Source organism: Oryctolagus cuniculus, chromosome 3, assembly GCF_051225735.1.
Source record: "Oryctolagus cuniculus isolate XC-2025 breed Fujian yellow rabbit chromosome 3, ASM5122573v1, whole genome shotgun sequence".
In the NCBI taxonomy this organism is placed as follows: Eukaryota; Metazoa; Chordata; class Mammalia; order Lagomorpha; family Leporidae; genus Oryctolagus; species Oryctolagus cuniculus.
In genome coordinates this window covers 173,803,693-173,817,800 of record NC_142869.1, presented here as the reverse complement: position 1 = coordinate 173,817,800, position 14,108 = coordinate 173,803,693, and positions in this window count along the sequence as shown.

Genomic DNA, 14,108 nt, shown 5'->3' with positions numbered 1-14,108 from the left:
GGAGGAATCTGGAATACATCATGCTGAATGAAATAAGCTAGTCCCAAAGGGACAAATACCATATGTTCGCCCTGATCGGTGACAACTGACTGAACACCAAAAAGGAAACCTGTTGAAGTGAAATGGACACTATGAGAAACGGTGACTTGATCAGCATAGCCCTGACTGTTAATGAACAACTTAATACATTATCCCTCTTAGTAGTTTTTTTTGTCTGTTCTACTTAATATGACTGGTTTAATTCTGTAATTAATACACAGTTATTCTTAAGTGTTGAAATTTAACTGAAATGTGATCCCTGTTAAACATAAGAGTGGGGATAAGAGAGGAAGAGATGTACAATTTGGGACATGCTCAAGCTGACTTGCCCCAAATGGTAGAGTTAGAAACATACCAGGGGACTCCAATTCAATCCCATCAAGGTGGCATGTACCAATGCCATCTCACTATTCCAAGTGATCAATTTCAGTTCACAGTTGATCATAATGAAAGGACTGAGTCAAAGGGAGCACATAAACAAGTCTAGTACCTGCTAATACTAACCGATAGAATAAATAAAGGGGAGAGTGATCCAACATGAGAAGCGAGATACTCAGCAGACTCACAGAATGGCAGATGTCCTAAACAGCACTCTGGCCTCAGAATCAGCCCTAAAGGCATTCCGATCTGGCTGAAAAGCCCATGAGAGTATTTCAGGCATGGAAAGCCAAGACACTCTGGCAAAAAAACAAACAAACAAACAAACAAACACCTAAATGAAAGATCTCTGTGAGATCCCAGTGGAAAGAACAGGTCTTCAAAGAAGGAGGTACCTTTCTCTGAAGGGAGGAGGGAACCTCCACTTTGACTATGACCTTGTCTAAACAAGATAAGAGTCGGAGAACTCAAGGGGCTTCCATAGCCTTGGAAAGTCATGACTGGTGCATAGGGAGATTACTGATGCCATAAACAGGAGTGTCAATTTGTAAAGTCAACAACAGGAGTCACTGTGCACTTACTCCTCATGTAGGATCTCTGTCCTTAATGTGCTGTACATTGAGGCTTAATGCTATAACGAGTACTCAAACAGTATATTTCACTTTGTGTTTCTATGGGGGTGCAAACTGTTGAAATCTTTACTTAATGTATACTAAACTGATCTTCTGTTAAAAAAAAGAAGAAGAAATTATCAATTCCCAACTTGACTCTCACTGGGATTAAACATGACAGTAGGTCTGATCTGATTTCATCATCATTTAAAAAAATCATCTATTATTTTTCACTTTATGTTTCTGTGTGGGAGCAAACTGTTGAAATCTTTACTTAATGTATGCTAAACGGATCTTCTGTAGATAAAGAGAATTGAAAATGAATCCTCATGTGAATGGAAGGGGAAAGGGAATGGGAAAGGGGAGGGTTGCGGGTGGGAGGGACGTTATGGGGGGGAAGCCATTGTAATCCATAAGCCGTACTTTGAAAATTTATATTCATTAAATAAAAGTTAAAAAAATTTATTTTCTTTCTTTTTTTCCCCAAAGAAACCTTTTATTAATGAATAAAAATTTCATAAGTACAACCTTAGGAATATACTTGTTCTTCCCACCATACCCACCCTCCCACCCACTCCCACCCCTCCTGCTCCTGCCCTGCCCCTTCCTATACCCATTCTCCATTAAAATTCATTTTCAATTAAGTTTGTACACAGAAGACCAACTCTATACTAAGTAAAGATTTTAACAATTTGCACATACACAAACACACAAACTGTTTGAGAACAAGTTTTACAATTAACTCTCAAAATATAACTCATCAAGGACAGAGGACCTGCATGGGAAGTTAGTGCACAGTGACTCCTGTTGTTAACTGAAAAATTAACACTGTTATGTATGGTATCAGTGATTACCCAAGGCTCTTGACATGAGCTGCCTGAGCCTTGGAAGCCTTTTGAGTCCACAAAATCTGTCAGTATTTAGGCAAGACCATAAGCAAAGTAGAAGTTCTCCCCTCCCTTCAGAGAAAAGTATATCCTTCTTTGATGGCCACTTCTTTCCGCTGGAATCTCACAGAGATCCTTCATGTAGAACTTTTTTTGGTGGGGAGGGGGCACATTGTCTTGGATTTCTATGCCTGGGCTTTTCAGGCAGACCAGGATGCTTTAAGGGCTGATTCTGAGCTCAGAGTGCTACTTAATGCAGTCGGCATTCTATGTGTCAGCTGTGTGGACTGCTTCCTTTGTTGGAATATATTCTCCTTTTTAATTCTACCTATCTATTATTACCAGACACTTGATCCTATTTATATGATCACTTTAACACTTAATATGATGACTTTAAATCTTAAGATGGCATTTTTTTCCACCCAGCTTAATGGGATTTGGGGTCCCATGACAAATTTTTAAACTCTTAGAAGAAAGTCTGTAGGAATGTATGCAGAACTATACAGCTTTACAGTTACGAATTCCCTCTTCCCTACCTTATTCCCACTCTTGTTTTGTAATGAGATCCATCCTTATTTGACTTTATACACATATGATTAACTCTATATTAAGTAAACAGTTCAACAAATATTATGAAGAAAAAAAAGAAAAAAACTAAAACTGTTCCTCAACAGCTCAATTCATTGCTTCTCATAGTGTCCATTTCACTTCTACAGATTTTGTTTTAGGTGCTCAGTTAGTTGTCACAGATCAGGGAGAACATATGATATCTGTCCCTTTGGGACTGGCTTATATCACTCAGTATGATGTTCTCCAGATTCATCCATTTTGTTGCAAATGACCAATTTAATTTTTTAAACTGCTGTGTAGTATTCCATAGTATACATATCCCATAATTTCTTTATCCAGTCTTCTGTTGATGAGCATTTTAGGTTGATTCCGTGTCTTAGCTATTGTGAATTGAGCTGCAATAAACATGGAGGTGCAGATAACTCCTTCATATGCTGATTTCATTTCCCTTGGGTAAATTCCCAGGAGTGGTGTGACTGGGTCATATGGTAGGTCTATATTCAGATCTGAGGTATCTCCATACTGTCTTCCATAGTGGCTTTGCCAGTTTACATTCCCACCAACAGTGGATTAGGGTACTTTTTTTCCTACATCTATGCCAGCATTTGTTATTTGTTGATTTCTGCATGAAAGGCATTCTAACTGTGGTGAGGTGAAACCTTATTGTGGTTTTGAATTGTATTTCCCTGATGGCTACTGATCCTGAACATTTTTTCATGTGTCTGTTTGCCACTTGGATTTCCTCTTTTGAAAAATGTCTGTTTATAAGTCCTTGGCCCATTTCTTAACTGGGTTGTTTGTTTTGTTGTGGAGTTTCTTGATCTCTTTATAGATTCTAGCTATTAATCCTTTATCAGTTGCATAGTTTGCAAATAATTTCTTCCATTCTGTATATCTCCTCTCTCTTATTCCCACTCTTGTTTTTCACAGGGATCATTTTTCAATTGGATTTAAACACCTAAAAATAGTTCTGTGTAATGTAAAGAGTTCAACCAATGATATTAAGTAGAAAAATAGTAAGAAGAATAAAATAATAAGCTTTTCCTTGACAGGACAAGGACTGATCAAGTTCATTGTTTCTCTTATTTTTCTTTTGTTAAAGATTTATTTATTTATTTGAAAGTCAGAGTTACACACAGAGAGAAGGAGAGGCAGATAGAGAGAGGTCTTCCATCCGTTAGTTCACTCCCCAATTGGCCGCAATGGCTGGAGCTGTGCTGATCCGAAACCAGGAGCCAGGAGCTTCTTCTGGGTTTCCCATGCGGGTGCAGAGGCCCAAGGACTTGGGCCATCTTCTACTGCTTTCTCAGGCCATATCAGAGAGCTGGATGGGAAGTGGAGCATCCAGAACTCAAACTGGCGCCCATATGGAATGTCAGCACTGCAGGCGGTGGCTTTATCTGCTATGCTACATTGCAGGCCCCAAGTCATTGCTTCTCATAGTGTCCATTTCACTTCTACAGATTTTGTTTTAGGTGCTCAGTTAGTTGTCACAGATCAGGGAGACCATATGATATCTGTCCCTTTGGGACTGGCTTATTTCTTTTCTTTCTTTCTTTCTTTTTTTTTTTTTTTTGACAGGCAGAGTGGATAGAGAAAGAGAGAGAGACAGAGAGAAAGGTCTTCCTTTTGCCGTTGGTTCACCCTCCAATGGCCACCACGGCTGGCGCGCTGTGACCAGCGCACCACACTGATCTGAAGGCAGGAGCCAGGTGCTCCTGGTCTCCCATGCGGGTGCAGGGCCCAAGGACTTGGGCCATCCTCCACTGCACTCCTGAGCCACAGCAGAGAGCTGGCCTGGAAGAGGGGCAACCGGGAAAGAATCCGGCGCCCCGACCATGACTAGAACTCAGTGTGCCGGCGCCGCTAGGTGGAGGATTAGCCTATTGAGCCATGGCGCTGGTCGGGACTGGCTTATTTCACTCAGTATGATGTTTTCCAGATTCCTCCATTTTATTGCAAATGAATGGATTTCATTGTTTTTGACTGCTGTATAGTATTCTATAGAGAACACATCCCATAATTTCTTTATCCAGTCTACTGTTGAAGGCATTTAGGTTGAATCCATGTCTTAGCTATTGTGAATTGAGCTGCAATAAACATGGATGTCCAGACAGCTCTTTTATATGCCAATTTAATTTCACTTTGGTAGATTCCTAGGAATGGGATGGCTGGGTCATATGGTAGGTCTATATTCAGATCTGAGGTATCTCATACTGTCTTCCATAAAGGCTTTACCAGTTTGCATTCCCAGCAACAGTGGATTAGGGTACCTTTTCCCTCACATCCCCACCAATATTTGTTGTTTGCTGATTTCTGTATGAAAGCCATTTTAACTAGGGTGAGGTAAAACCTCATTGTGGTTTTGATCTACATTTCCCTGATGGCTAGTGATCCTGAAGATTTTTTTCATGTGTCTGCCATTTGGATTTCCTCTTTTGAAAAAATGTCTGTTTAAGTCCTTGGCCCATTTCTTAACTGGGTTGTTTGTTTTGTTGTTGTTGAGTTTCCTGATCTCTTTTTAGATTCTAGTTATTAATCCTTTATCAGTTGCATAGTTTGCAAATAATTTCTCCCATTCTGTCGGTTGCCTCTTCACTTTCCTGTTTCTTTTGCTGTAAGAAACTTCTCAATTTGATATAATCCCAGTTGTTAATTTTGGCTTTGGCTGCCTGTGCTTCTGGTTTTTGTTTTTTTTTTCAAGAATTTCTTGCCTGTGCCAATATCTTGCAGGGTTTCTCTGAGGTTCTCTAATAATTTAATGGTGTCAAGTCATAGATTTAGATGTTTAATCCATGTAGAGTGGATTTTTGTGTAAGGTGTAAGGTAGGGGCCTTGCTTCATACTTCTGAATGTGAAAATCCAGTTTTCAGAGCACCGTTTGTTGAAAAGACTGTCCTTGCTCCAGGAATTGGTTTTAGTTCCTTGATCAAATATAAGTTATTCATAGATGTTTGATTTCTGGTGTTTCTGTTCTGTTCCTTTGGTCTATCCATCTGTTTTTGTACCAGTACCAGGATGTTTTAATTATAACTGCCCCATAGTATGTCTTGAAAGCTGGTATTGTTATGCCTCTGGCTTTGTTTTTGTTGGATAAGATTGCTTTAGCTGTCTGAGGTCTCCTGTGCCTCCATATAAATGTCAACATCATTTTTTCTAGATCTAAGAATAATGTTTTTGGTATTTTGATTGGTATATCATTGAATCTGTAAGTTGCTTTTGGAAGACTGGACATTTTGATGATATTGATCCTTCTAATCCATGAACATGGAAGATTTTTTCAATTTTTTGTGTGTCTTTTCCTATTTCTTTCTTTAATGTTTTGTAGTTCTAATTGTGGAGATCTTTGACATCCTTAGTTAAGTTTATTCCAAGGTATTTGATTGTTTTTGTGGCTATTGTGAATGGGATTGATCTTAGAAGTTCTTTCTCAGCCATGGCATTGTCTATGTATACAAAGGCTGTTGATTTTTGCGTATTGATTTTATATCCTGCTACTATACCAAACTCTTTTATGAGTTCCAATAGTCTCTTAGTAGAGTTCTTTGGATCCCTTATATAAAGAATCATGTCTTCTGCAAATACGGATAGTTTGACTTCTTCCTTCCCAATTTGTATCCCTTTAATTTTTTTTCTTGCCTTATAGCTCTGGCTAAAACTTCCAGGACTATATTGAATAGCAGTGGTGAGAGTGGGCATCCCTGTCTGGTGCCAGATCTCAACAGGAATGCTTCCAACTCTCCTCATTGAATAGGATGCTGGCTGTGTGTTTGTCATGAATTGCCTTGATTGTGTTGAGGAATGTTCCTTCTCTCTCTCTTTTTTTTTTTTTTTCAAAACACTGAATGTGTTCATTTTTATTGTGTATTTAGTAAAAATAATACATCTAACTACTCTTTATATAATAAGTATTAGATAAATGGTACCTATTTTTTTTAACTTTTATTTAATGAATATAAATTTCCAAGTACAGCTTATGTATTACAATGGCTTCCCCCCCATAACGTCCCTCCAACCCGCAACCCTCCCCTTATCCACTCCCTCTCCCCTTCCATTCACATCAAGATTCATTTTCATTTCTCTTTATATACAGAAGATCAGTTTAGCATACATTAAGTAAAGATTTCAACAGTTTGCACCCACATAGAAACACAAAGTGAAAAATACTGTTTGAGTACTAGTTATAGCATTAAATCACAATGTACAGCACATTAAGGACAGAGATCCCACATGAGGAGTAAGTGCACAGTGACTCCTGTTGTTGACTTAACAAATTGACACTCTTGTTTATGGCCTCAGTAATCACCCTAGGCTCTTGTCATGAGCTGCCAAGGCTATGGAAGCCCCCTGAGTTCACTGACTCTGATCATATTTAGACAAGGCCATGGTCAAAGTGGAAGTTCTCTCCTCCCTTCAGAGAAAGGTACCTCCTTCTTTGATGACCCATTCTTTCCACTGGGATCTCACTTGTGGAGACCTTTCATTTAGTTTTTTTTTTCCCCCCAGAGTGTCTTGGCTTTCCATGCCTGAAATACTCTCATGGGCATTTCAGCCGGATCCGCATGTTCCTTCTACCCAATTTGCTTAGAGTTTTCATTATGAAAGGCTGTTGTATTTTATCAAATGCTTTCTCTGCATCTATTGAGATAATCATATGGTTTTTCTTCTGCAGTCTGTTAATGTGGTGTATCACATTGATTGATTTGCAAATGCTGAACCATCCCTGGACACCAGGGATAAATCCCACTTGGTCTGGGTGGATGATCTCTCTGATGTTTTGTTGGATTCTATTGGCTAGACTTTGTTGAGGATTTTTGTGTCTATGTTCATCATGAAATTGGTCTGTAATTCTCTCTCTTGCATCTTTTTTAGGTTTAGGAATTAAGGTGATGCTGGCATCATAGAAAGAATTGAGGGGGATTCCCTCTCTTTCACTTGCTTTGAATAGCTTGAAAAGAATTGGAGTTAGTTCTTTAAATGTCTGGTAGAATTCAGCCATTCTCTCCTTTTCTGTACAGTTTCTGATGAGAAGTCAGCTGTGAGTCTAATTGGAGATCCTCTGAAAGTAATCTGGCATTTCTCTTGTGCACATTTTAGCAACTTTCCTTGTTTAATTTTTTTACTGTGTTGAGTTCAATTACATTGTGTTGTGGTGAATTTCTTTCCTGGTCATGTCTATTAGGAGTTCTTTGTGCTTCCTGTACTTGGATGTTCCCTTTATTTCTCCACATTAGGTAAGTTTTCTGTTATTATTTCACTGAAATGACCTTCTGATCCTGTCTCTCTTTTCATACCGTCAGGAATTCCTAGAACCCGTATTTTTGTCATTTGATAGTATTCTGTAGATTTCCCAATAGTATTTTTTTACTTTTCTAATTTCCTTTTCTGTTTTTGGTCTGACTGTATAATTTCCTGTGGTTTGCCTTTTTTTTTCTTAAAGATTTATTTATTTATTAAAAGTCAAAATCAAACAGAGAGAAGGAGAGGCAGAGAGAATGAGAGAGAGAGAGAGAGAGAGAGAGAGAGAGGTCCTCCATCTGCTGGTTCACTCCCCAATTGGCTGCAATGGCTGGAACTGCACCAATCCGAAGCCAGAAGCCAGGAGCTTCCTCCGGTCTCCCATGCGGGTGCAGGAGCCCAAGGACTTGGGCCATTTTCCACTGCTTTCCCAGGCCATATCAGAGAGCTGGATCGGAAGTGGAACAGCCGGGATTTGAACTGGCACCCATATGGAATGCCAGCACTGCAGGCAGAGGCTTTACTCGCTACACCACAGTGCCGTCCTGTGCTTTGTTTTTTAAGTTGGATATTCTTTCTTCTGCTTCACTGATTCTGTTGATAATGCTTTCCACTGCATTTTTATTGAATTCTTCATTTAGTTTTGATTTTTTTTAAGATCTCAATTTTGTAGGATAAATTTTCTTTCATGTCATGTACAGATTTCAGTAGTTCATGCATTTGCTTCTGATTACTTCTATGTAATATTATGATCAATTTTTTGAATTCCATTTCTGGCATTTCTTGAATCTCATCATCACAATATAGTATTGAAGTGTGGTGTTCTTCTGGGGCATCATGTCTTCTTTATTCTTCCTTATTCTTGTTTATTATTTATTTATTTATTGACAGGCAGAGTGCACAGTGAGAGAGAGACAGAGAGAAAGATCTTCCTTTTGCTGTTGGTTCACCTTTCAATGGCCACCACGGCTTGCGTGCTGCGGCCAGAGCACTGCGCTGATCCGATGGCAGGAGCCAGGTACTTATCCTGGTCTCCCATGGGGTGCAGGGCCCAAGCACTTGGGCCATCCTCCACTGCACTCCCTGGCCACAGCAGAGAGTTGGCCTGGAAGAGGGGCAACCGGGACAGAATCTGGTGCCCCGACCAGGACTAGAACCCGGTGTGCCGGCGCTGCAAGGCGGAGGATTAGCCTAGTGAGCTGTGGCGCCGGCCCTCTTGTTTCTTGAATTGGTGCTTTTGTGGAGATACTCGTTGGTTTCTTTTTATTTTCTTTATGGGAGCTTTTATCTTTGTACTATGTCTCTGTAGATTAGTGGGTGTTTTCTTTCACTGAACATCTAGAGGTGTATAGTGTATGTGGCCAGGGAGCTCTGTTTGGTTCTCCAGGGTGGAGGGTGTGTCTAAGGTGAAGCACCCAGGTTTGGCATAGTAAATCTCTCCTCTCTCTCTCTCTCTCTCTCTTTTTTATCATAGGGGAGGTTTATTCTACTCAGCTGAGCTCCTCTCCTCAAATGAGACCAGTGCCTGAGTGCTAGTCCCAGTGGGTGTAGTATTCATCTGCTCTGCCACAAGGACCACACAAAGGATCTGTGTAGTCTTCAATCTTAGCTCAGATTCCCCAGCAATGTCCCTCACCAGGAATCCAGGGAGCCCTGTGTGTGTGGACTCTCCCACAGTGACTGCCCAAAGTCCCAGCCACACTGTAAGCCTCCCACACAGCCTGATTTTTCATAGTCCTGGCACGCAAGCCTCCCACGGTCATGAGCACCCAGCCCCCTGTTAGTTCTCCTCACCAGAGTCAGGAGTCTTCTACTTGGCTGGTTGCTGAGTGTGGACACAAGTTGGCACGGCTGTTAAGTATATCCAAAATGGCACCTGCTCTATCACATGTTACAGGATACCATTGCAGGGCGATCAAGGAGAAAGAAAAGGCCCCTCCCTTCTTTTTTCCTCCTCTAGTTTGGCAGGTACACTATTCCCCACAGGGCTCCAAGCCGGATTCCCTCTAGGTTCTTCCTGCAGCTTTATCACCAGTGGCTTGGGCTGCTGCAGTCTGGTCTCACCTCACTTCCAATACTGCTGCAGAAGCTTTTGGCTGCTGGGGTCTTGAGTTGTGAGCATCCATGCTCTCCACGTAGGTCCACTGTGTCCCTCTAATTTGCGTAGTTTCTTCTGCTGTATTCTCCCTAACTATTCCTTGAGACTGTACTCAGTCCACTTTTTAAACTATCTTCTCCTAGACTAGAGCAGTAAGCTCCCTCCCTATGCTGCCATCTTTGGAAGCCCTCCTGAGTATTCAAATTTTATTTATTTTCATTTTGTTTGATATTCACAGAGACAGATACATAGAGATAGGCAGACAGATATCTATCTATCTATCTATCTATCTATATCTTTCATCTGTTGATTCACTCTCCAAAACCCACTGGCTAAAGCTAGACCAAGAATTCACAACTCAATCCAAATCTCCACTGTGGGTGGTAAGGACTCAACTGCTTGAGTTGACAAGGACCCACCTGCTGCCTCCCAGGGTGTGCATCATCTGTGTCCTTAAAATGCCCTTGGTCAGAAATAGATACATGTAAGTAATGCTTCCTTGAGTTCCATCAGCCCCTGTATTTTGAACCTAAGGAGGAAATTAGAGGAACTTTGATTTACTGCCAGTTGGTCAGAAGCACAAGTCACAGCCTGGGCCTGCCATCTGCAGTGGACGAAGTCTGATGAGACTGAGCTCCTAATCTGTGCAGTGTGGCATTTTCTCCAGGTGGACAGTGTCAGAATTGGATTGTGTTGAATTGGGGAAAACCCAAGTGTAGCTGTAGAGAACTGTTTGGACTACAGGGAAAAACTCCACCCATTTGGTGTCAGAAGTGTTGTGTGAGAGTAGGAAAAACAATAGTGTTTTGGTGGGCATCCTTGTCTTGTTCTTGATCTTAAAGGAAGGGTCATCATCTTTTCACTGTTGAGTACCATGTTAGCTCTAGGCTGGTGACATATGGCCTTTACTGTATTGAGGTACATTTCTCTATACCTAACTTGTTGAGAGTTTTTATCATTAAAAGGGTATTGAATTTTGTCAAGTGGTTTTTATGCATATATTGAGGTAATTATATGATTTTTATCTTTCATTTTGTTAATAAATTTTGTAACAGTGATTGATTCGCATATGTTGAGCCATCCTTGCATCTCAGAGATACATCCACATTGATCATGATGGATATCCTTTTCACATGCAGTTGAATTTGGTTTTCTAGTATTTTATTGAGGCTTTTGGGACCTATGTTCATTAGGGATATTGGTCTGTAATTTTCTTTTTTTGTAGTGCTCTTGTCTGGTTTTGCTATGATGGTAATTTTGGGCTAGCCAAAACAATTTTGGAAGTTTCTTTTCATTTTTTAAGAGTTTTATAAGAATTGGCATTAATCCTCTTTAAATATTTGTAGATGCAACAATGAAAACATGAGGTCCTGGGTTAATCTTTGATGGAAGATTTTTAATTACTTTTGATCTCTTTACTGCTCATTTCCTATTTTCTGCATGTTAATGATTCAATCTTGTTAGGTCGTATGTTTCTAAAAATGTATGTTTTATTTTAGATCATCCAGTTTGTCTGTAATTATTCATATAATTTACAATGATCCTTTGTATTACTTTGGTATCAGCAGTATTAGCTCATCTTTCATTTCTGGTTTCATTTATTTCAACGTTCTCTCTGTTGTTCTTAGTTAGCTAATTTTGCTTTTAAGTTGAAAGGCAGAGAGACAGAGACAGACAAAGATAGCTTATATCCAATGGTTCACTACCTAAATGCTCACAACAGTCAACTGGGTTCAGACCAAAGCCAGGATTTAAGAACACCATCCAGGTCCCACATGGGTAGCAGGAAACCAATTAGTTTATCCATGGTTACTTATTTTGCATCTTTCTTTTTTAATGTAGCCAATTATTTTTTTTAAAGAGTATCTTTTTTTAAGATTTATTTTACTTGAAAGTAACAGTTACACAGAGAAAGAAGAGGCAGAGAGAGCGGGGGAGAGAGAAGTCTTCCATCTGCTGGTTCACTCCCCAGATGGCTCCAAGGGCCGGAGCTGCACCTTTCTGAAGCCAGGAGCCAGGAGCTTCCTACGGGTCTCCCACGTGGGAGCAGGGGCCCAAGCACCTAGGCCATCTTCCACTGCTTTCCCAGGTCATAGTAGAGAGCTGGATTGGAAGTGGAGCAGCTGAGTCTCGAACCGGTGCCCATATGAGATGCTGGCTCCACAGGCAGCGACTTTACCGGCTACGCCACAGTGCCGGCCCTGCCAATTATTGTTATAAACTTACTTTAAAATGTTTACCTTTCATCTATTTGAAAGCAGAGTAACACACACACACACACAGAGAAATATGCATTTTCTTGCTCACTGCAGTACTATTCACAATAGCCAAGATATGGGAACATTTTTGTCAATGGATAGGAGCATAAAGAATTATGGTATATATGAGTATACAAAATGGAATATGATTTACATTAATAAAGAAGGAAATCCTTCAGTGTCTAACAGCATGGATGAACCTGGAGTCTACTGAACTAAGTGAAAAATGTTAGACCCCAAAAGACAAATGTTCTGTGATCTCACTTAAATGTGGGATTCAAAACAGCTGAATGCATAGAAACAGAGTGAAGGGCAGTTACTAGGGGTTGTGGGAGGGTGGGGTGAGAGACATAGAAGAAGGTCAAAGAGTACAAAGTTGCAGTTAAAGATGAGTAATTCTGACAATAAAAGTATAGCTTGGTGAGTATGGTTAATATTACTGAATTATATAATCGTGATTTGCTAAGATCATAAATCTTAAGTATTCTTACTACACATACAAAAGAAAAAGATAATTATGTGAGGTGATGATATAACTAACTTGGCTGTGTAAATAATTTCACAATGAATATGTATATCAAAACATCCCAGGCCAGTGCCGCGACTCACTAGGCTAATCCTCCGCCTGCGGCGCTGGCACACCAGGTTCTAGTCCTGGTTGGGGTGCTGGATTCGATACTGGTTGCTCCTCTTCCAGTCCAGCTCTCTGCTGTGGCCCGGGAGTGCAGTGGAGGATGGCCCATGTGCACCCACATGGGAGACCAGGAGAAGCACCTGGCTCCTGGCTTCGGATCAGCGCGGTGCTCCGGCAGCAGCGCGCTGGCTGCAGTGGCCATTGGGGGGGGGGGGTGAACCAATGGAAAAGGAAGACCTTTCTCTCTGTCTCTCTCTCTCTCACTGTCCACTCTGCCTGTCAAAAAAATTTAAAAAAATTAAAAAAGTAAAAAATAATTTAAAAAAATCCCATCACATAACTTGGAAATTAATATTTTCATTTGCTCATTATATCTAAAAATGCTAAAAACCCACAAAAACACTAGATACAGATTCTAGGATGAGTAATGGCAGGCAGAGATTTCTAAAATAGAGGAAACTTCCAATAAGGACAAATAAAAATGAAAAATTACTTGAGATATAGGTAAGGTTAGTGAAGTATTTAAATAAGTGAAAAAAGAATGTATAACTATATCTAGGGAAATGGATTTCTATGTTTCTGGTCTTACATTGCTACTTAAATAAATGTAGTAATTAAACAGTTGACATCTAGATTGTTAGTTTCAGGGAAAAGGCAAAAAATTTTAAAAGGGGCCGGTGCTATGGCACAGTAGTTTAAGCATTCACTTGCAGTGCCAGCATCCAATATGGGCACTTGTTCAAGTCCCAGCTGCTTCACTTCCAATGAAGCTCCCTGCTAATGTGCCTAGGAAAGCAGTGAAAGATGGCCCAAGTCCTTGGGCTCCTATACCCACATCGAAGACCCAGAAGAAGCTCCTGGTTCCTGGCTTTGTATTGGCCCAGCTCCAGCTGTCATGGCCATTTGGGAAGTGAACCAGTAGATGGAAAATTCATTCTCTCTCTTTCTCTTTCTTTCTCTCTCTCTCTCTCCGCCCCTCCCTCCCTCCCTCCCTCTCTGCCTCTGCTTCTCCCTCTGAGTAACTCCACCTTTCAAGTAAAAATAGATAAATCTTTAAAATTTTTTAAAAAAATATCTATTTCATGTCCCAGCTGCTTCACTTCTGACCCAGCTCTCTACTAATGTGCCTAGGAAAAGAGTGGAAGTGCCTGGGGCCCTGCCACTCATGTGGGAGACCCCCATGGAGTTCCAGGCTCCTGGGTTCAACCTGACCCAGCTATGTCTGATGCAGCCATTTGGGGAGTGAACCAGCAGATGGAAGATCATTCTGTCTCACCTTCTCTCTCTGTAACTCTGCCTTTCAAATAAACAAATATGTCTTAGCTGACTTGCCCCAAATGGTAGAGTTAGAAACATACCAGGGGACTCCAATTTAATCCCATCAAGGTGGCATGT